The sequence below is a fragment of the Balaenoptera physalus genome (genome assembly GCF_965194825.1).
Source record: "Balaenoptera physalus genome assembly, chromosome: 5".
NCBI classification, from domain to species: Eukaryota; Metazoa; Chordata; class Mammalia; order Artiodactyla; family Balaenopteridae; genus Balaenoptera; species Balaenoptera physalus.
The window spans coordinates 130,372,756-130,396,978 of record NC_138884.1 but is presented as its reverse complement, the minus strand read 5'-3'; the positions used below and the strand labels follow the sequence as shown (position 1 = coordinate 130,396,978).

The following is a 24,223-nucleotide window of genomic DNA, read 5'->3' as shown; positions in this document are numbered from 1 at the left end:
TTAAAACAGCTGCTGAGTTTCAAACCCGAGGAAGCTCGGAGCGCGCCGAGGGGCAAGCGCTCCCCGGCTGAAGGCTGTGGTAGGCAGGCGGCCGGGTGAAAAGTGGGACAGGAATGCACAGTTTGCACACTCTGCTTCCGCCTCCAACCTTCTCCATTTAGCCCGTCTCCCCACTCCGCCCTCAAATCCACCCGAGTTCCCCCTTATTGTGCACCCAGGTCTCCCAGACAGGGCGATGGTCCCGTTATGCGTCTCTCTGGGTTTCGTAGCTTTGAGGGGGTCTCGGTGGGCCTCCCTCTGCTTCCCCGCGGCTGGCTGGGAGGTGAGGAGGGGACTACGCCCCCCGCGATGCCGCCCGCGAGGGTCCGTTTGGGAGGGGGGGAGGGTGTGTGTGTGTGTGTGTGCGTGTGTGTGTACGCGCGCGCGCGCGGTGGCGCGCAGCGGGAGGGAGGGAGGAACGGAGCGGGAGGCAGCGGGCAGAGGGAGGGGGCGGGCGGGCAGCGGTGGGGCGGGAGGGGGAGCGGCTCCGGGCTTCAGCAGTGACACTCGGGAGAGATCACACACTCCCAGCTCCGAGCCGCCAGAGAGCAGAGCGAACCGAGCCGCTCACACGCCGCCGCCCCGTGCGCCCAGCTCTCCCCGCGCGGCGCTCCAGCCTGGAGCCGGTGACCAGAGCGGCCGCCCGCGGAGCCCGCGCCGGCTCCCCGCTCAGCGGCAGCATCCTTCCGCCGCCCGGCCCCCGCACGCTCCCTGCCTTTTAAAAGGACCTTCCGCCGCTCCCTCGCTCTGCCCCGGGATCCCCCCAGTTCCGCGCTTCTCCCCGCGCCACTTCGCAGCAACTTCGGCGGCCGCGCGCCGCCAGCCCTCGCCCGCCTTTGAAGTTTGCAGCGCCGGCCGCAAAGTTGAGACACTTCGGCCCATTTCATTTTTCTCCTTTATCCGCCTCCTCCTCCACCCACCTCCCCCAAGCCCCTTTGGTTCCTGAGTACTGGTGCTTAGCATCTTGGCCGGAGCCGGGGACGTGGCCCCATCACACCTCGGGAAGGGATATTTCCTCTTCCCCCCAGGAAAACATTTTTTTAAGGTAAGTTGCGAGAGAAAAGCAAACCCCCGACGTCCGACGCCTTAGCCCGCCACCCGAGACCTGGCGCAAGAAGCGTTCGCACCCGAGGGCTCGTCTGGGATGGGGATGGAGGCGCGCGTCTCCTCACTTGGTGGGGCCCCGCTAGGTTCTCGGTCACAGTTGGGCGAGGGCGCCGGCTCCCGAGGAGCCGAGGGCGTGAGGGGCGTGGAGCAGGTCTCCCTCAGTTCTCCAGGCTGGCTTCGTGGCTGGGCGGCCCCAGAGGTGCTGGGAGGAGACGCAGAGAGTGCATAGGCCGGGGGCACGGGGTCCGGTGCCCAGGGGGCGGCGGAGTCCGGGGAGCCGCCCCCGAGCCCTTATCCCCGACTCGGCCTGGACACTTTATTTGCCCGCCCGCCGGGAGGGCTGCTGCCTCCCTCCCCTGGTTCATGCCCTCCGCCGGCCGCTGGAGAAAGCCTACGGGGCTGGGGTCTTGCAGGGCGCGTCTGCGTGTGAGGCGAGAAGCGAGAAGTCAGGACAGCGCGCGGGGCTCGCCCGCCGGCGGGCCGGGCGCAGGTTCCTGGCGGGCGGTCCGGAGCCGCGCAGCCCCCGGGGGCGCTGGGATCTCTGCCGGCCTCGCCCGGCGGACCCCCCACCGCTCTGGCTCCTCGTTTGTCCTCTGCGTGGTAGGCGAGCATCGTTAGAGAAACTTCCTGGAGCTCAGCGGGGTGGCCTGGGACCCGATCCTACTTTTACCGGGAAAGCAGAGCGGCCACCGAGGGGACGCTCCTTCCCGCCCCAGCTGGAGCGACAGGGCATCCGGCCGTAGCACCGTCTATGCGGGAGTCTGGCGCTACCTTCAGGACTGCAGGCGGGGCAGCTCCGACCCTCAGGAATCCGAACGATTGGCTCTAGGTCCCAGCTGTTCTCTTGGGGGCGCTTCGCAAACTGCTGAATTTGGGGTGCGGTTTCGTTTCCTCGTGCGCCCTTCGTACCCCTTCCTCGCTGCACACTCCCGCCCCCAGAGGTCGAGGCGGGAGAATTCCCCGCAGCCCCCAGCCCGCGCTCCGCGCGGGTCGCCAAGGCCCCTGGAGCTCACCGCGGGCACCTCGGCGCTGCCGCTGAGCTGTCCTTCGGGTCAGGTCGCGGTTCTCTCCCGGTCCCCTTCGGGGCGCTGTCCATCTCCTGCTCGGTAAAAGTAGTTCCCTGAAACCACCAAGACCTTGAGCGGGAAATGAACCTGAGAAAATGTTTCTGGGTTGGTTGGTTTGTGTGTTTTTAACAAAGTTCTTTTTAGCAACTTAGTTGGGTTGTAAATGTTTATTCCTCATCCCTCGATCCCGCTACATCACGCAAAATACATATGTGTATATCTTCATTTCGTTGCCGATCTCTCCGAACACGCTACCCTCTCCTCCCCCCTCCACCCCTCCTCCTCCTGCCTCGCTTCCTGAACCCTTTTTCTTTTCTGAAGGAGGGAATCTCCGCACCTCCTCCTCTCTTCCTCCCACCCGATCCCTGAGCGCCTGTGAGAACCAGGGGAGTCGTCAATGGAAATAAATAGGACCCCGCTCCATTCTCCGCCCCCTTCAAACAAGTAAAATCCTCCCTGGGCTCGCAGAAGTAGAGATAAAACATCCCTCCCGAGGGAGCGGTTTTGAGGATTTGATGGGATTGAATTGTTTTATTATCCTGAAAGACGTGATGGATGGATGCGAGAGCAAATATGCGTGCAAAGCAGAGGGTACTGAGGGCGATCAGTATTTATTATTACTCATTATTGTTTATTAAGAGTGATAATAAGGCCGTAACCCTGGCGGAAGACTATGTTTATATTTGGTTTTAATTTTATGTCAGTCTCTTATTACCGTGGTTTCAGAAAGTGAAAACACCGAAAGGGTATTAATTCCTCACACTCATTCTGCACATGGAATTAATCAATGTCAAAAAGATACTGTCGTTTTACCAAAGTTTTAACCCATGAACTTTTATAAGGTTGCAGTCTTATAAATGTCCTCATTTGCCTCAATCTGTCTCCTTAAAGTTCAAAAAACTTGGCAACATAATTAATTATGGTCCCAATTCCCATTTTCAATCTAAACCTATATTCAGGATTATATTAAACTATCCCATCATTTTTCCTTTAAAAGTGACTCTGATGAGTTTAAATTCTTGGAGGGGGAGCTGGGAATGAGGGGCCCAGAAGTTAGAGAAATTAATACTATTTCAGATTTCTCTCAAAAATCCTTCACTAATTCCTTAAAAAAAAAAAAAAAAAAGAAATTACAAGTTTTTTTCTCTGCACAGTTCTTAACTTCAGTGAATCTACTTAACCTTTACCACACACTGGGAACATAACAGCTTGCAGCTTTGTCTGTATTTTTGTTTTCATTTTTATGTCAGGCTGTTTTATTCATTAACCTGTATGTCGAAGTCACAGGCTCAGCGTGACAATAACACTCTGTTTTAATTAGTAGCTATCATAAAAAAAGAAGCTAGAACTCTGTAATGGGCCTAAATTGCTATGAATTATGTGTGGTTTAAATTACGCATTTATTTCAGCAGAAATGAAACCATGAATATAAAACATCTTTTAATCACTTGCAGATACAGCTTTTATCTCTTTAAAATGTAACAAAATATATAATTGAAAAATACCCTTCTAAGAATGAGGGAAGCCCCCGCCCTCAGTTTATTTGTCCTGGGTTTATTGAACATCCGTGTGGTGAAGTATGAATGTTAAAGAGTAAAGAATAATAGCATGCTGAGGGAATGCTACTTTCGAAGTAGCCACAGTGGGTCAGTCTTCAGATAACTTAATGCAGCAACTTTTTCAGTTGGCTTCATGAGCCTGGTGATTCAGATTTTAGTTTCCTCACTTGGATTTACTGACCAGGCTCTCTGTGTGATAGTGGGGGAAATGTGTTGTAAAGCTCCAACAAGTTATTTGAAATAAAGGGGGGAAAGGTAGAAATAAAGCGTAAACTGTCTGTTATCTTCCTATGTTCATTTTTCTATTCAGTCTATCTAGAGGTCAGAATTTTTATTTTAAAACCGATTGTGTTTTTGTTGTCATTGTTAGGACAGAACTTACTTTGCATTTTGCTATGATGGATGAGTAGATATTGGAAATGGAACGGTTATGCCTGAATTAACAGATAGTATGGGAGCAGTGTGATTCCACATAATTTGCATTGATTGAAATTATTTTAATCCCTCTTCCTTAGTCTTCCCAATGATTATGTGGTTGATTCGAGTAACCAAGCAGGGTTCTCTGACACTTACTTGTTCGTTGTCTTCTTGTCAGGTGTTGCTTTGGGCACCAGCACATCCATAGTAGCAGCCTTGTAATGAATGAAACTTGCCAGGGTCAGTTGCCATCAGACAGTCACCAGAAAGAAGGCATTTCCTGTGATCTTCTGTACTGGGTCAAAGGCAAGCGTAACCTGCAAGAATCATTCAGATTATTCATTTGACCTTGCAATGATATCGAATACCTCTAAATAGTTATTTTGGAATGATTATTCTGAAGAATGTAATTTATTCTTCCCCATTGGTTCACAATCGTTTAGCAGAAGCAATAGCTTTAAAAGTTACAGTTGAACAGTCATTCACACCAAGTCTGTGCTTTGAAGACTGATTTTAAAATTAAAGTCCTCCAGTATTTAAATACCCCATTTAAAACTACTTTGCAATTTAAATCCTGAATTTAGGCTAAATTCTGCTTTATTTTCCCACTGTATTACAATGCAAACTGACACCTAGGATACACGCAGTTATGTTTCCACATGTTAATTTCTACCTAGGAGGAAAAGTAAATACTGCTGTCGTTATTGTGGCTAAAGAAAAAAAAAAAAGAGAATCGTATAGTATGACATGGAAAAGCAGAATTGCTAATATTTTATTGAATCACACAGTGGTATATTGACCATAAATTCAGTTATATTGCTGGGAAAACCAGCACCCTTTTAGTGTGAATCTGTGTTTGTTTGGATGTGCCTACAGACTTATGTATCTATTGCCACTTCTGAGATGACACCTGAGATTTGCTGTTCTATATCCCACGAATTTGCTGTTCTATATCCCACCAATTTGCTGTTCTATATCCCACCAATGCCAGTATAGGAAGCAGGTGGTTTCGTGGCTGCTTATTTCCTAAGCACGCTTCTTAAACCCAAAGATGCTATATCTGCACCTTTCCCCTTCATGTTGGTATTTTACCAAAAACTGCAAACCAACAAATCCACACATTTTAGTCTTTTGAAATATTTGGAACGTGTGAAATATATAATTTTAATTCACCCCGAATAAAAAACGCATTGCTTGCTTTGCATTTTAAAAAGTAAGAGTGAAGCATTTGATCAGTATGGAATCAAAGCAAACTAGCAATATGTTTCTGCAGACTTTTCCCTGTGGGATGAAGAAACAGATTTGACCACAGAACAGCTGGATATTGGGTCCTGTTACAATGTCAATTTTTTAAAGAACTCACCAAGCTAGATTTGATTTAAACTTAACTTTAAAGTCTGCAGACCTCAAGTTTATAAGTATAGAAACTTCCAAAAGTACATGTTATTACTCCTTCAATAAGTTCCGGATCCTTTGGAAACTGATTTATTTTAGTAAGTTGGTGAATAGTTTTTGGTTTTCATTTGTTAATTTTTTCCTGTAGCAAATTTGGACATGACATATATTTAAAGTTTCATATATTTCTCTGAAGTATTTATTTTTAGTTTCACTTGTAAAAACTCTAAAATGAATCTTTTCTTTGAAAAAGAAAAATGTGGCAGAATGCATATGGTTAACTTATCAAATATCTCTTTAAATTATTCTTTTGAAAGAATTTGCTGCCTTTTATATAGTTATGAGAAAAGAAAAAACATTTTTAGAAGTAACGGGGTCATATAAAGTTTGGAAGGAACACAACAAAAAACATGATTACACATGACTGAAAATCAGCTCATTTGAGTGGAACTCTTAGACACTGCCTCTGCAGCGTGGAGATTTTATATATAATAACCGAATAACAAAAAAATCAAGTTATGCACTCGTGTCTGTTTTCTAGTTGGAATGATTTCAGACAATAGCACAAGTAGTGGAGACCGACTGAAGTAAATGGTGACTACGTAAGTTTTTTGTCTGTTAGTGTTTCTTCTCCCTAACATGAAATCAAGGTAAACGCCCTCTTCTTCCAGCTGTGTGATCAAAGAGCATATATTCCACAATCTAAAGACATAGCCAAAAAATATGGGCTATATTCAAATGAGTGTTTTACCAACAACAAAAGATTATCATAACTACATCTTGTTCGCTGAGGCAACGTCCTTATATACACAGATCTAAATAAAATAAAAGACTGAAATTTATCATTTTCTAAAATAATTAGTAAAAACTGAGCCCATAATTAGAAAGATCTGTGAGGTGTGACACCTTCTTTTTGAAATTACCATGATTAGTTTTAAAGTTATAGAAACTATGAACAAGTGTTTATATGCAAAGATAGATAATACCATATCTAGACAGTTGACAAAATGATAAACATTGTGGTAGTTACTTGGAGATATTATGTTTAAAAGGGAAAAATCTAATGTAAAAGGGCTTGATTTATTTAGGATTAATTTCTCCAATATAGGTGCCTCTTGGAGTATAGATGGTTACAATTTATAGCACATCGCCGTGAAAAGTAAACCCTAGCAATGCATGTGAACCTAGGAGATGGCTTTGATTACTCTCTTTTGTTCAGGTCATATGTACTCTAAGCCCATAGGCCTTGCCAAGTGTAACATTATGCATTTTATTCCAGTAATAAAATGTGTTTCTGATTAAATTATCAGTCATACCAAACACACACACACACACACACACGAACATAAATGTACTTGATCCTTCTTAGTTATCTTGTTTAAAATACATTTAAAGGTAAATAGTAAATACTAGTATATCTATCATGATTTAAATCTAAATATTGTTCATATGTTGATAACACTCAGTAAATGTTGTAATTTCATATTAAATTACAGCATTCACTAAAATTCACTGATATTATCAAAAGCTTCAAATAGAGATTGATTCAGAAGTAACTGGATCCTGTAATTGGAGAGATATTTGTTGCCAACAGTGGTGACAGAGATCAGAAACAGCAGTGCCGGCTAAAACACCTGGCAAACTGAGAAGAGACAGCAATCACTTACCTCTTGGCCTCTCCAAGTCTCAGTTCTAGGGCTGATCCTTCAAAATTTGCTAAAATTGCTGTGAGGGACTTCCCTGGCGGTCCAGTGGTTAAGACTTCGCCTTCCAATGCAGGGGGGTGCAGGTTCGTTCCCTAGTCGGGGAGCTAAGATCCCACATGCCTCGCGGCCGAAAAACCAAAACGTAAAACAGAAGCAACATTGTAACAAATTCAATAAAGACTTTAAAAATGTTCCACATCAAAAAAAATCTTTAAAAAAATTGCTGTGAAAATATACTACTTCTTAATGGAAAAATAAAACTGCCTCTTAAATAGGAGATACAAATTTAACGCTCTAACAATTGCAGTAGCAGGATTAACGGTACTAGTAGATGAACCAACAGACGGGTCTCCTGAGAGATGGCCTGAGAGGTATTGGGACCCTGCCCCAAATGTCAGTATGGTCTCTCATGGTACTAAAACACCACCAGAAAAAAGATGATTTTTCATTTTTAAAGTAATTTTGTTTTTCAGTGTCCCCTATAAATATGAAAATATCCCCAAGATGGGAAACAGGGTAAGCTGCAACTGGCCAACATCTTCCAAAGATGTTAATGGCTAGATAAAGCCAGATTGAAATGAGGCTAGTTTTAGACAGAATTTTAGAGAGGAATGATGTATATCTTGGGCTCTCTTAGCCTCTCCTTCTGTAGACAACCTACCCTTAGTATGTACCTGTTCTATGGTCTCTTCCTCTGATAATCGATTCTCAGTTTCTTATACTCTAGTATAAGTTATACTCAGGGCCAGCTTCATGGGCTGCAGTTAGGAGGAACCCCCGTGCTCAGTTGAGTACTCTGCTGTTTTCATCTTGAAATTCTTAATTTATGAACAAGAAATCTTGCATTGTGTCCCACAAATCATGTAAGTCACCTTCATTCTCCTTTGGTGTGAATTTAAGACAGAATCTTAATGTCAAGGAATTGGAAAGGACATTTGAGATTATTTTTGCAAGGTTAGGTCCAGTGAATATTTGATTTAAAAACGTGTCTTTAACTAAAATGAAAGAGACAGAATACTTCTTTAAACAATTTGAGGTAAAGGTTTCCCATTGCCTCCAAAATTACACTGAATAGTTATCCAGCTTCTAATAGTGTCAGTCTTGTAGAGCAAAATTCCCTGAAAGAGAGTGTCCTTTTCCCCTCATTACAGAACACACGATGTCTCATTATGATGAAAGGAGAAAATATCAGATGCTTTATTTATATTTACTTTTATGAATAAAGAAGGAAAATGTTTTGTTAATATTATTTTAAATATATCTTTTGAAAAAGTCACTCTTACTCAGCATATCAGATGGTCATTGAACAATAAAAACAACATGGCAGAGGTGACAGCTTCTATGATGTAAAAAGACAAAGTGAAAATGACATTCTAATCAGCTTTTACGGGAAGTCAGCCCTTGTCACAGATTAACTAGAAAAAAATTTGAAATATACAATTTCATCCGCTATAATTCATTATGATACTCATTCCAGTATAGAATGCCTTAAGTTATTTTATGTAAATGAAATATATCTATATATTTTAATCAGAATTCTAAGAGATTTGGAGACAACCCATTACAGAGCCAGAGGTCTTGAAAGGAGGTGGGCAGGTAGCTGAAAGAGCCCTTGATTAAATTAGCCGCCATTATCTTCAAGAGTATTCTTAGTTATTTGTACAAACATTTCACAAGTCCTCTGTTATCGATAATTAGATATTATACTCCATTATATTCTGAATATACTGAATATACTGGATATATATATCCAGTATATTCTCCTGTATATACTGAATTCTGAAATTTCAGTATTTTAAGAGTTAAAAAAAGTTATCTAACCTTCTTACTGCTCTCATAAAAATGTATATTGAAATTTTTATTTGAAATTTTATTGTTTTTCAGTATAGTTAGTTATTAACTGTGTTAAAGTTGTTTCTGTGCTTTGGATTTCACAGTGTGAATGGAAAAGATTCTATTTATTAATAATATTATAGCCCTTGACTGTTTACAAGGTGCTTCCGCATTCATCGTTTTCTTTCATCTTCACAGGAACTCAGTGAGGAAGTTATTATATCCTCCCTCTCCTGAGAAATCTGAGACTCAGTTTCGGGTGAAAGACTTACTGAAACACACACTTTTAAAAGAAAGTGATAACTCTTTGATTTCAGAAGGAAAATTGATGGAAATGTCTAAAATTTTTAAATTTAGATTAATTGCCAAATTAATTTGCAAGGACACAATTTGCTTAGAATTTTTTTACAATATAATGATTCAAAAATATCATTAATTTAGTCTAAATCCACAAGACTTTAATCGTAGGCTGCTTATGTGCTACATGTTTGTTTGTTTTGATAATAGTTAACTTATTAGGGAATCTTTTAGGGGAAAATGATTACGTTTTCCAGTTTTAAATCATTATTTAAGGTCATGCCTAAACAACTTTTCTTTGAGAATAAACACATTCTAGTTGAAAATAACACAAAGGTCCAGCAAGGATAAATAGAAAAACACTGCCCCACACCTGTCCTTCTAGAAGGTGAAAGACTTTTTTTTTAATAAGCGGAATTTTTGAAAGTGAAATGGGGTATCGATTTCTGACCATATGTGTAAGTTCTGGTGTAAACCTGCCCCGCCTCCCCACATTCCCAACCTCTGTTTGCACAGATTCTACCGCAATCACAAAAGGCAAACTAGTTCATCACTTTGCTTTATTAAGTCTACATATAGCCATGGAATCAATTCTTGAAGACAAATCTCTTTTCCTTTCTTCAGCTCTCCTCTTATAGTCTCACTGACCAGCCATCCAACCCTGGGTGTTAAAATGCCCTAAGATATGCTATTTGTTGCATGTGATGTGTATGTATGTGAGTGTCTGTGTGTATGTGTGTGTGTATAACAGACAAAGTCTTTAACATACTTTAGAGACAAGTTGTCTGGAAAAGGAAACAAAACATTTTCCTCAGAAAGTGGAGTCTAATAAGAAAATTAGGGATTAAAAAATGAGTTATAAGTGTATTAGAGACATATAACCTATGATTTTGACACATATTCCAAGTATATATGGCAGGTATAGTACTGAAAAATCAATAAGCTAAGAATCCCTTTTAAAATTAGTAGTAATTAATAGTAATTCAGCACTACAGTTATTTTATTATTCCATTAATAATGTGACATTTTTGAGAGGTAAGATTTCAAGTTAGTTCAGTGCTAAGATTTTTTTAAACAGTGATTTCCCAAAAACTTGGATGAAATTTTATTTTTCAATGGAATAATGAGAGCTATTATAGACATATATGATAGGATGTTCCAAATATCCAAAAAGTTTAAAGCCCTTTAAAACACAATGAGGAATAAGTAAGTTCAGACAATGAAAGTATTTATACACACCCCCATATTAACACTTCAGCCACCAGATTCAGTCTATAATTGAAAAAAAGTCTCTACATTTAAAGTTTATTCACACTTACAAAGCAACGACCACAAAGAGGCAGTTTGGAAACATCTTTTTCTCTTGGCAGGTTCTGTCTTGTAATGAGCACTGAACACTGTTGACCCCCAACACTCACCAGCTGCAGCCTTTCCTCAATGTTTCCCTTAAAAAGTTTTTAATAAGAATAAAAAACACACCTACCTATACATCTTACTTTTCGGGGAGGAAAGGAATGAAATAATTGTGGGTCTGAATACCCATATTGGGTCAGTATTTTGTGGTTTGTCATCTCCCTAATTGTTGCAGGCTTATATGTTTGTATTATTTCATCATAATTTGCTATAAACTCTTTATTAAAAGTGACTGTGAGATCAGTCCACATCGTCTGCCTTTTGACTGTCCTGTTCTTCAATCATCTCTTAATCCAGAAATAATAATGCAGAACGTCGCAGGAACTGAGCCTAATCCTCGACTCTCTAATCTCAGCACATGCATCTTAAATCCTTTGCTGGATCTAGTGCCTAAAATGCCTGCGCACACTCACCTTTGAATCAGTTTTAATCCAGCTTTGTTTTTATTAAACAATACTGATGTCCTCAGATAAGGCATATCAAAGATAACAAAACGAATATTAAGAGTTTCTACTGTCTGTGTGGTTGTTTTCAAAAACCCAACATCTTGGCCTTTCCTCCGTGTTTCTAGTCAGTCTCTTATTAAATAGGAACCTAACCTTTTACCTGATAGATTAGGTAAATAAAGGTAGAATAATCTGATGTTGAAACTCCTTCTCATATCTCATATCTTGTTTTAAGAGCAAGTCAAAACCTGTATCTTTTGCCATTGAATAAAATTTTGCAACTAGTTGGGTAGCTGGATTATAGTATTTGTAAATAAATAGAGCCTTCTTTACTTTAAAAAGATCATTCATGTCTACGATTTTTTAATCTTATAACAATCCTGGGAATAATTGTCTTCATTTTGTAGATGAGGAAACTGAGACTCAAAGAGATTGAGACTTGCTCAAAGAACAAAAGCTGATAATTGTTTGGTCAGAACTTCTCCAACCCAGATCTTCTTACTCTAAGTCCAGTGATTGTTTTCTATTTTAAATAGAAATTTTGGCAGCCTTTTAACTGTCCCCAAACTTGAATAAATAAATTAATACGTACATAAAAATTACATGACAGGGGGAGAATGGATAAGAATAAAGAACAAACCAAAAACTAAATTCAAGTTTTTGTAAAAACATTCAATCCTGAATTGATAGGAGCCCAAGATGTGGGAATAGTCACCTGAGACACTGAGACAGGAGACAGGAGGGTGAGACAGAGAAAGACAGGAGAGAATCTCTAAATTGCTAAATTGTCAGGAACCAGTGTCCTTGGAGAATATTATCTCATCTCTCCAAAGACATGGCTCTAAGTTTGTTTTTGGCCTTGGATTTTAAGGCCAAACAGTTTGAAAACTTTAACTTATTTCTTTTTACAAGAACAACATACTCGTGTGCCCCCCTTTTTTCTGGAAATAAGAATAATCTAGGGTTAAACCATTTTGACTCTTTAAGGTCCCTGGTATATCTATCTCACTCATCTCTCTTTCGATTACATTATCGTGAGTACAGTTATTTCTAAATCGCTGTTTGATCTTGTCCTGGGCTTTGGCACCAGAGGCCCCTTCAAATCCTCTTTGGTAGCAGACAGGCTTTAATGCTGTCATATCAAAACAACTGCCAGGGGAGAGGAAGGAGTAAAGCTTTAGGACCATCAGATATTTGGGAAAATATGGGATTGGGTCCATGGAATCAAATGCCCCTTCCTAGTCTATGGTATTTATTATTCTATGGTAATAATAAATAATTTCTTCTTGATAGCGTTTATTTACTAGGACTGTATTTGCCAATTCCAGTATGTATCACTATATGAACAAATTAGAAACTTTGGTATAACTTTGAATCTTCTCACAATTTCCCAAATGGTAAATGGTCCACTAGTCCATTATTGGGCTTTAAGGTAAACCTAGACATATTCCCCAAAGGGAATAAACCTGCCTGTCATTCTTTCTTTTAATTTAAAGGTGGTAGAGAAAAGAGAAAGCTGTGAAATTGTGTGGATATAATAATAGTTCTCGAGTTAAGAGGAAGAGAGGATGTGGACAACCTCTATTTCACCCATGCTTCTCCCTAAATAGATGTTTAAAATGTTAAACTTTGGTAATGAATGAAAATTAGAAATCAGAAAGTCCAAACAATGAAAATCTTGGAGATGAAAATCATAGTGCTGCTCTTACCGGATAATAGGATTGGAAGAGTCAGAGCTACTCAAAGTACGGTCCCTGAACTATCAGCACCTGCATCTCCAGGGAGCTTGTTGGAAAGGATGAGTCTCAGGGCCCACCCCAGACCTTTGGAATCAGAATCTGCATTTTACCAGGGAGGCTGGGTGATGTGTGTGCATAATGAGGTTTGAGAAGCACTAGTCTGTACCACTCCTATTCTCTGATCAGAATGTATCCCAACCAAACATTTTACATGTTTTCAGAAGACAGAGGCCCTCCTGAGTAATGCGCTATGTTATTCTTACCAGGACATTCTTGTGTTCTTAAGGACAAAAGAAATGCATCCTTATACGAAGTCCCTGCACTGCCTAGCACACACCATCTGTCCGTGGCAGCCACACCAGCAGATGTCTGTGATGTCCACCTCAAAAGATTAAAGATATTCTTCCCAACTTTTTAGGTTTCACACAGTAACTATTATAAGTTTAGTGCCCATAAAATTGTCAAAAGCATCCGTAACTTATTTCCTATTTAGCTTGTATTATCTCTTGTGAAGCAGATTCCATAAATCAGCAACAACAGTCAATTTTATTATTTTCATTTCCCTTTATTCGTTACACACTCACGAAACATCATGGGCATCTGCTAGGGGCTGGGTTCCGGGATCAGCATATCACTGTTGTAGAGAGAGAGCATGTGTCCTTGCCACCCTGGGCGGGGTGGGAGGTCTCAAGAATACGTACAAAGAATTCAAAATGGTTTGCAATAGAAGTATGAGCATGGAACATTTAGTGCACAACTAAATTTCTCTGTGGCTGTAGATGCTGGAGTCTTGAAGAATGAGTGGGACTTTGCCACCAGAGAGGGGACAGTGGCATCCTGGCAAAGGAGGTGGCAGCTCCTCCGCGTGCTGGGGATGTGAGCAGCGTGCGGGGAAGTTGTAGGAAGTGAGTTTGTAGAGTGAGGAGGGACCTAAAGGACCTCGCATGCATGACCTTCATTCTGTACTTCATGGGAAGCCTCTGATTTTTTTTTTGAAGCAGAAGAGTGAAACAGATTCCATTTATAAAGGGGACAGTACAGTGCTGTGCGGAACGATTGAGCAAAGATGCAGGAAATGAGCGTGAGAACAGTCGGGAGATGCGGTAAGTGGACAATTTGAGGCGTTGGCCATTTGGATAGAGAAGAGAGAGCAACTTTGAGAGAAGATGCAGCAGGGCGATTGTCAGGACTTGACGGGTAATGGGACACGGGGATCAAAAAAATCAGATAACGTTGAGGTTCTAGTTTAGCAGCTGGCAGGACCGGGCTGCTGAGGTAATACTAACGTGCACTGATTTCAAGGTAGCCCTTCAGCAGCCTCACCAGGAGCTACTGTGCCATTTCAGACAACCAACATGGAAACCAAGGCTCAGAGCAGTTCCGCTTACTTCATCCGCCCACGGTGGCAGTGGTACGCAGGGGTCCCGACAGAGCAAGGAACCCAGATTCAGATTCGAGCCTGACTCCTGAGTCTGGCTTGGCGAGGCCAACCCTGAGCCACTCCACACCGTTGAGGGTTAGATGCCTGGGAAAGGAAGGAAAATGGGTCTGGAGCTAGCAATCAGCCTTGAGGGTTTGGCCAATAACCACCCCCAACTGCCTTGCACAGTTCAGAACGTTTAGGGATTTTTCTGATGGGAGACATTTCTGATTACCTTACTCTTTCCTATAAGCTTCTTGAAAACAGTATAATTAAGCAAATATTTATTTAGTGCCTACTTTGTGCAAGAACTAAAAAAGTCTATGCAGGGGATATAAAGAGTAAAAAAGTAATCTTTGTCTAAGGGGCACTTTCTTGAGTAAACTCATGTTATGTAAGCCTCCTGAAGAGCTTTTTTTTAGGGACAAGAAAAAATATAAAAATAGCTATAATTCAAGTGAGATCAAGTACAGAAGAATCAAAGTCTCTGATTTCACCGGAGGGCTGTGATTCTGCCTTATCCGCCTCTGATGTCCCCAGGGAACTTACAATAGGCACTTAATAAACACTAGCTCATTTACTGACAGTGTACAGAGAGAGTTCAGATAACAAACCATCTAAGTAAACACCACACTGCTGCAATCCTATTAAGAATCTCCCTGGGGAAAGTCAGGCAGCATCCTTCCTCTGTCAGAACACCTCCTACTTTTTAAACTGCGCCTTCGCCCTTCAGTTTAATGGCTTTATCAGAGAAATCCTTATTTTACTGAGTCCCAGTCTCCTTCCCTGTAATGCCATGGCAACCACTGGGACTTGCTGGGCTGGCCAGAGGGCTTCTAATCCCTCTTTTATCTGCTAAGGGGCCTTAAAAATATTTGGTGTCAGCCTTCCTCGCACCCCCTGGGTTTAACATTGGCCAGTCGTCCCCCACCTGATGTGATTGTCATGGGCCTCAGTGCCTGTCTTCTGGTCCCCAAGGCTTGCCAGTGTGGAGGCAAAGCCTCTTGGTTGCTGAGGGTCGCAGTTAATGCACAGGTGAGGCAGATTCCCAGGTGTGAAGCCCAGGAGATGAAATAGGTCCTTCCCTTCTGTCTTCCTCAGTTTCCTCATCTGTAAAAGGTCCCTTCTAGTCCCAACATTCTGTATCTCGCCATGGCTTATTTTCTCCATTCAAGCCCCTGCTGAAATGTCACTTCCTCCGAGAAGTCTTCCCTGACCACTCAGCCTAGAATCGCTCTGTCCGCCGAGCTCGGTCCTCCCTGTGGCTCCCCTCCAGCCTCGTCACCGGTTTCACTTTCGTCGTAGTGCTACTGCTCTCTGGAATCAGTATGTGTATTTACTTATCCATCATCTCTCTCCTACCCGCCGAAGTGTAAGCTTTGCAAACATGAGAACCTTGTGCACACGTCTTGGTCACTACTGTATTTCTAGATCTCACGCAGTGCCTGGTACAGAGGAAGTGCCCAAAACTGTTTGTTGAATCAGCCAATGAGATCTGCAATTCCATCATGCTTGCTGTCCTAAAAAAAGTTTCTGTTGTCATTGCCTTGTGGATGAGTATTGCTTTTTATTACATCACTAGAAGCTTGGTTATAAAACATTTCTTTGATCAAAACTTATGGAAGATGCAGCCCATGTGTTCAGCAGACATAGCTGGCAGAATTACCAAAGCAAGTTTTTTTTTTTTTTGATTTATTTATTTTATTTATTTATTTTTGGCTGCGTTGGGTCTTTGTTGCAGCGTGCGGGCTTTCTCTAGTTGCGGCGAGCGGGGGCTACCCATCATTGCGGCGTGCGGGCTTCTCGTGTTGCGGAGCACAGGCTCTAGGCGTGCGGGCTTCAGTAGTTGCGGTGCGTGGGCTTAGTAGTTGTGGCTCGTGGGCTCTAGAGCGCAGGCTCTGTAGTTGTGGCTCATGGGCTTAGTTGCTCCGCAGCATGTGGGATCTTCCTGGACCAGGGCTCGAACCCGTGTCCCCTGCATTGGCAGGCGGATTCTTAACCACTGTGCCACCAAGGAAGCCCCCAAAGCAAGTTGTAAAACCAGGTTTGTCCTGAGAACAGGAATATCTTTGAACTTGAATAATTTAAGTACCTGATTTTGTTAGTAGGGTGAATAGAACTAAAAAAGCCTTTTAGATTTTGAAGTTCCTTTGAGAAGGTAGTATGTCTGCCCTGAGATAGATGGAAAGGACATAAATAGTCAAGGTTGTTGCTGATGGATGAGTGAAGAGATTGATCACTTTTTAGAATCTTTTGTTTCTGCTACAGTATTTTGCTCTTGTCTTTTAGTTTTATCCTTGCTGTCACAAAACCAGTAATGATCTCATTTCAGAAGATGTAGTGATTATTCAGTTTGGCCCATCGGTCAATCAATATTTAGTGAACACTTAATTTGTGTATTACAAAATATCTGAAATGATTGCTAATTTTTCTCCCTTAGACTCTTATCTTTCAGAGCTTGGCGTCTGTCCTAATGACCCTGCCGAGGTCACATCTTTGCTTTTTCCTGCCTGTTGGTGCGCTCGCGGCCTGCCTCTCCCTTGCCCACGCCTGTGTAGTCAACATCCGTCTCATATTATCCCCCTGTCTTGGGAGTCCTCTCATGGTGCTGGTCGCCGGAAAAGTGCCTGGTAGCCTCCGCTATGTGACATTTGGCAGGTGTGGGCTCATCAGAAAGTTCGTGAGTTTTATCTAGCCTCTCCATTGGGACATAGCTTATAAAGGGGTCTGATCATATATGCCAAATGGCAGTGGTTTCCTGTCAAATTTTCTTCATAACTTCTGTATCTGTCTCTCTTAGTTTCTTGCTCACTTACCACAAACTACCCCTTACCAGAACTTTTGACAAATTAGTTGACCTCATGCATCCTTTCCTTTGAAGCAGCTACTGGTGTGTGTGTGTGTGTGTGTGTGTGTGTGTGTGTGTGTGTGTGTGTGTGTGTGTGTGTGTGCGTGTGTGTGTTGCCTTTCCCCAGTATGTCTCACCACCTTCCCTCTATCCAGCAGATCCCATTTCCCACCCTGACAACTGAACTCCTGCTACTTCCCACCTTGGCCTGCGCGCCTTTATGTTTCTCATAACACGAAGAGAACACCTTTCCTCTTTTCTCCTCTTTTCTAATACTTTATCCAGTATAAGAATTAGCTTTGAAAAACTGCATCAAGATGGCCAGCAACTCAAAAACTTATTTGATGCCAGCTGGAAACTCTGCTTGACTAATCTCATTTCCCTCTGTTTTCTTCCATCTCTTCATTACTTATGTTTTGTCGTTTTATTATTGTACCTGTGTTCGTATAATCAAGGTGTTATCTTTGATTCCTCTCTTTTCCTCACTTCTTACCTCCAACTCACCTGCACGTTCTGGTGACCCTGCCTGTAAAACATATTCCCAGTCTCTTCACTACTGTCATCTCTGCCACGAGGTTTAAGCCATCAGCACGTCTACCGTGAACAACTGTAGTAGCCTTGCCTTCATCTGATCTTTTTGCTTGTACAGAGATGAGCTTGGTTTTTGCTTTGACAATGATCCCTTCCCTAAAATCCATTTTCTACACAGTAGACAGAGTTACACCGAAAAACCATGGACCAGATCACGGTCCTGGCCTGCTTAAAGGGCTTTCCATCACACTCAGGATAGAATCCTAACTCCTTCATATGGTTTGCACGGCTGTGTGTGATCTACCCTTTGACCTCCACTCTCCCCTTCACCCACTCTGTTCCACACTGATAGCCTTTCCTCTCCATAGTACCCCAGGCCTACTGCCAACTCAGGGCCTTTGCACCTGCTGTTTCTCTGCAGGAATGCTCTTTTCCCTGCCATTTGTTTCACTGCTTCCTTTCCTTCATATCTCAGAGTAAATGTCATTTTCTCCAAGAAATCTTCTCTAAATATACCATCTAGAGTGGCCCTCACCACACTATCTTTCACACAGGCTTCTTTTAATTCTCTGCATAGCAATGACTACCAGCCAATAGTGCTTTCTTACTTATGCATCTGTGTCTTGCTATCACCCCCATGAGAACATGGATTCATGAAATCATCCCTGTCCCCAGAAGAGGGCCTTGCATGTAACAAGGACTCATTACATATATGTTAAGTAAGAAAATAGTGAATGAGTGATACGGACATGATTGGACTCTGGTGTCTGGGTTGTGTAACCTTTGTCTTTATGAGTAGATTATAAATTCCTAGGATATTTCTTTTGAGCCCTTATATCACCCAGTTCAGTTTAGAATATGGAGTCAGTGCTTGGAAAATTCTTATTCACTTGATTTTTAGCTCTTTTGACCATATTTAGTTTTTGGTATCCTAAGAAATCTATGGAGTATCTTACTGAAAAGTTCCCTTCTTGAATAAAATAACTGTAAAAATATCAAATCTATAATTGATATACTATAGTCCCAACCTCCAGGAGGTCTACAACAACTCACCTCCAGTGTTTTAACGATTATTTCCAAGAAAGTAGAATTGGGTTTACTTGCCAGTAGAATTTCACATTAATATTCTTCTGTGGTGTTACCATGGTTGTGGAAACCCTTTCTCAAGGTTAACCTACAACAGTAACCATTCAATACATGAAATGGATGTACATGTTTCCGTAAAGGTAGGTTGATTTTTCTTTACTTCTGTCCTAAACCTGTTATTTCTTATCTTAGAATTAGATACAGAGGAACCCAAGTTGCATTGCGTCCTTGAGGAACTTAGTTTCTGCCCTATGCTACCAGCTTTTGTAAGAGACAGGCTGAACTGACCCTAGACTCAGGGGCTCACAGCTACAGGGTACCCTGGAGAACACCTGGGCCAACAAGCTGTCAACATGAATAGTTCTCCTGCCTACAGTGGAAGCGTCTTGACTCTCAGTCTGTGATTTTTCCACTGAGCCATGCTTCTTGACCTTGGGGGTGGCGGGAGACTTTGTGTGGAAAAGAACAGTGATCTTCGAAAAAGTAGCTTGTCTTGAGGAAATATTTGTCCTTGCCTCTGGAGTCTTTCTCTGTGATCTTAGGGACATGATGTGAAATTTTAAGGACCCTCTTCAGAATGCAGTTCCCTGCTGATCTCTCTTTACCTCTGCCTAAGAATATTTTCTTCCTTACTTCTTACTAGACCATAAATACCTCAAGAGGAGAGGATGTCTTGTGTTACTGGCACACCGTTCTGTGTCTAGCACATGGAGGGGGCTCAGTTGACATTTGTTTACTGATGCAGTTCTACTTCTCTGCCTCAACTCCCTGACCTCCCCACCTCCATCTCCCTTCCCCAAATCTAGTTCATTCTTCTCCCTTCTTCCTACTTCCACTTTGAGTCCTGTTCTGTCCTCACCAGCTCTTGGTGATTCTTGACTCCAACTCTGTTAAGCACTTATTATCTCAGCTACCCTTTTCCTCTTGGTATGTGTTAGCTCACATTGGAGGGCACTTTTATGCATGATTAATGTCCGCTCGACTCGATGGTCAACAGTGGGATGGTATGGATGTGTATTCAATATTGTCGTACTCTCAGTGTATTTTTAGTGTGTTTCACACAGCAGCGACTCTGCTGACCATGACAATTCACTTTTGAGGCTGATATGTGCTGCTGTTAGATGCTGCTGGTACATTGCCATGTTCCATCTTAGCTAGGTTTCTGTTGAGGATGGCGTGTGTCATTTATTAACTGCTTTGGAGAACATTGCACAGGAAGTCATTTCCATTTTGTTGCAGATCAACAGGAAATAAGGCTTAGTTGCCAAACTAAAGTAAGAAAAGCAACCGAGCATATTCCTCCTCCCTTAGGGGCTTTCATTATTCCAGGAATCATTAGCTTCTCCTAAGACGGTGGAAATGAGCCCAGGTATCTCAGTTGCACCTACAGAGGAAATTTGGATAGGAGGGGGATATTCAGTATCTTGTTCCAGCTTTATTTTGCATTATCTTCTAAATTGCTTTTGAATGTATCATATCTTCGAATCATCTAACTAACAGATACATTTTAGGTGATCTACTCCTTCCTTTAGTAAAATGAGTCTGGCTTCCTGAATCAAAGACTACTCTCTATCTGTAGTACATTTATTTTGGCCATTTCTATTGTTCATTATTCTTTCCATTGGCATTAATTATGGTAGGAATACAGGGTCACTTCCTTTAAAACCTTATCCTCTTTCAAGCTGTTCGTATTATGTAGGCTTGGCCATCTTTTAAAATTAGAGTGCCCTGGCCTTGGCCCTGCTGTGAACTGCACACCATGAGGATCAGAGGGAAGGGGATGACAGAATGGAAACTTTATTCAGATCTTTGGCATGTTTTAATTTTACATTGCTTTTTCATACTAATTTAATTTCCTTCCAGAATGAAAGTTGGCAATCATTTAGAGAAGTAGTAGAGGAGGTTGGAATCATTGCAGCTGAAATGCCTGTGAAGATCCCTAATCCATAGATTATTGACATAATGAACTCTAAAACCCTTAATAATCATTCCACTCTGCAATGACAGCCTGCATTTAGAGAGCTTTAGCCTATGTGTTCTGTGCCCAATGCTGGCTCTGCTCTGTTGGGCTATAGGCGTTAGAAATATTGCAGCTCACCCAGCTCGGGCAGGAAACCACTCCTTAGCGCAGACCAGAAGCTCTTGACTTCTACCTGCTTCTTTCACCCTTTTCAACTATGGAAACATACCAAACCACAGAATGCTCTATTTCCCTCAAATTTGCAACCATAGTAGAGGCTACTTGTATATTTATAGGAAGAACCAACTAATTTCAGTTAACATTTTCACTGTTTGCAGAAGACAGCAGAACAAAACAACTTCTGGGAATTCAGCTTTTTTCATTTTCTTCTGCCTTGAGGGAATCTATAGGTCCAGGCTGGGCATTCTACTGCGTCAAGTGCATAGACAGACCCCACGCCCCCCCCCACCTCTCCTTGCTCACAGATCACGCCCTGGCAGGCACGGGGGCCATGCCCCTGACCAAGGCTACATTTTTTTTTTTCTTTACAGCTAGATCAGATGCTTCAGATTTATTATCAGATGTGGCATGGATGATTCAAACAAAAACAAATGCCCTTAAGTTTAAAAATAGAAGTTAAAAGACTGAATATTTGCACTTAAAAAGGAAAAGAAAATAACAGAAATCTCTGCGGCAGACCATTCCTTGAAATTATCCTCACTAAATTATAATCATGCACTTTCCACTCTCTGTAATTAAACATTAGATTTTATTTATTCCAGATGCATTTGTCTCAAGTAAATTCAGAATGCCCCATCCTTCTTTTTGGTCATTGTAAGTTTATTTCATGTTTGTGGCCTACACACGATTGGGCGCATTGGATAGTTTTTAAGTGCATCTTAATGACTCTATGAATTTTCTTTTTAATTGTATGCTATGTGTGGCCTGTTTATCCTGATGAATCTGATCTTATTAAGTTTTATACCATGTAATGTCTATAGGAGCTTGATGACACTTTTTACAAATACATTCACATGTCCTACAAGGAATTTGCAGGATCTTGTTGGTTGGTGGTAAAGGGATGGAGGAATTTGCTTTGATCATATTACTCACAGGTAGGTAGAGCTGTTGGCTGCTGTTCTGAGGAAACTACAGAACTGAGAAAGGTTGCAATGCCTTAATTTATATGACATCTTCTATTCAGAGAGCCTTGGAAGTTCCATGAAAACCATAAAGAACGTTTTATTTACCAGCCTTGCAAATTTCTTAGATTAGTGAAATAATGTAACTAAACAGCAGTCTATAAATATTAAAGGCAAGCATTTTAATGGTTTGAAATATTCCCTACTCTTAAGACAAGAGTCTCAGTTAGGATTTGTGGTTAAATTCATTTAATACATATTTCAAAGTAAAAAAAAATTAACCAGATTTATTTACTTACTATCATTGTTTACACAGTTTCAAATAATAAATTTTTATTTTCACTAAGTGAATCAGTGGATTAACCAAGATGATAAGTTGACTATGTAACTGAAGATAAATTTTGCAAAATGACGGTAGGAGAGCTGCTGCTGACTCCCTGGGGAAAGTTTTATTTGCTTTTAGGCCTATTGTGGTTTTTTTGTGGTGATAGAGGTCATCCTGGGTGGTTAGTTGGTACACTGATAAATTATTCCAGGCCCCTTTAATATTTTTTCTTGCTTACCATTTGACCATTTTACAATTCTCAAGCATTTCCACAGGTTTGTGGAAAAAGGATGTGCCAGGTCAGTTTGACTGTTTAAAAGCCATGTAGAATAAAAAGTTCGGGCTTCCCTAGTGGCGCAGTGGTTAAGAATCCACCTGCCAATGCAGGGGACACGGGTTCGAGCCCTGGTCCGGGAAGATCTCACGTGCTGCAGAGCAACTAAGCCCGCAAGCCACAACTACTGAGCCCAAGTGCCACAGCTACTGAAGCCCGCACACCTAGAGCCCGTGCTCTGCAACAAGAGAAGCCACCGCAATGAGAAGCCCGTGCACCACAATGAAGAGTAGCCCCCGCTCGTCGCAACTAGAGAAAGCCCGCGCGCAGCAACGAAGACCCAACGCAGCCAAAAATAAAAATAAATTAAACAAATAAATTAAAAAAAAAAAAAGGTCAAGTTAATGCTGAAAATAAAGTCTTAGAATTATTTATGTGTTTTCAGTTACCCATTAGCTGCTCTACTCCCTACCCATTTGGGGACAATACAAATGCTTTATATCTCTACATTGGCATTTTGTTTAAAACTGGTCTTCAATTCACCCACCGCGGTCCACGCTCCTCCATGCTCTCTCTGTGGGGTAGGGCAGCAGAGAGCCCAGCAGGGAAGGAGGCGAATGGGAGAAGCAGCTCCAGCCATCACAGTCCTCAAACATTCAAAAGCAGCCCCCCTCCACCCTCCTGGAGCTGTAGTGTTCACTCGCTCGCCAGAGAGGGGGCAGCAAATATAAAAATAAAATTGTATATATAAAAGGTTCTTTTAGAACCATTGCTCATGTACCTTTAACATCATAATTGGATCCATATAGTGTGTCTAAATAGCTTGAATTTAAATATCTGTGTGTGTGTGTGTGTGTGTGTGTGTGTGTGTGTGTGTGTGTATAGTCTAAACTAATAATAGTTTAGTTTATTAGTTAAACTAATAAACTTTAATAATATTTAAAGTTATTTACTTTTCAGTGCCCAAACCTCTCTCTACCTTTCCAGGTATAGAATACATTGTTCATCTCATTGGACAATTATATTTCAAAACAATTTCTCCTTTTAATCTAGGACACATTGGCATTCCAAAGGATAAAACTACCTCATATCTCCAATAATCTAGATTCCCAATAATCTAGATTAAAGTTTGAGGTATATCAAATCATTAGGTCATTTTTCTTTTCTCACTTCAGTTTTGGTAGGATAGGAAGGAATGTTCAAATATGGGGAAGGCCTCTGACAATATGAACAATCTCAGAGTTTTAGATTAGCATCTATGAACATGATTCACCAGAACTTTTCAATCGAAACAGTCAAAGTCAGTCTTCTCAGTAATAGGATAAAACCACCTAGTTTTTCTGGGCTGAAAATCATTGTGCAACCAAGTTGATTGATCTGCCTAGCAAAATAAAAATATTTGGAACCATCCTAGCAACTTTCTACTTCTGTTGGAACTAGACCCTTGACTGTAGACAGATAGCAAGATTTCTTGCTGTGCAGACACATTTCCTAGATTATCCACAAGATGCCAATGACAGAAGTAATAACGCTGAATGAGAAGTTCTAAGAAATGTTATTTACTTTAAATTTTAAACCTAGATAAGCTCTAGATACCTAGAAGTAACAAAAAGAAATGA

At 41.6% G+C, this 24,223-nt stretch overlaps 1 protein-coding gene and 1 long non-coding RNA gene across 2 annotated transcripts in view; one reads left to right on the top strand and one right to left on the bottom strand.

Moving 5' to 3' along the window:
- Positions 1 to 540: 540 nt before the first annotated feature.
- NDNF (neuron derived neurotrophic factor) overlaps positions 541 to 24,223 on the top strand; it is a 47,129-nt gene continuing 23,446 nt past the window's right edge. Inside the window, exon 1 of the mRNA XM_082462866.1 lies at positions 541 to 1,084. The gene's annotated coding sequence lies outside the window, so the exon portion shown is untranslated. The remainder of the gene's footprint in view (positions 1,085 to 24,223) is intronic.
- Positions 16,114 to 24,223, bottom strand: part of LOC309661398 — a 461,885-nt gene continuing 453,775 nt past the window's right edge. The window contains exon 2 of the long non-coding RNA XR_014264019.1: positions 16,114 to 16,440. This is a non-coding gene — a long non-coding RNA (uncharacterized lncRNA). The remainder of the gene's footprint in view (positions 16,441 to 24,223) is intronic.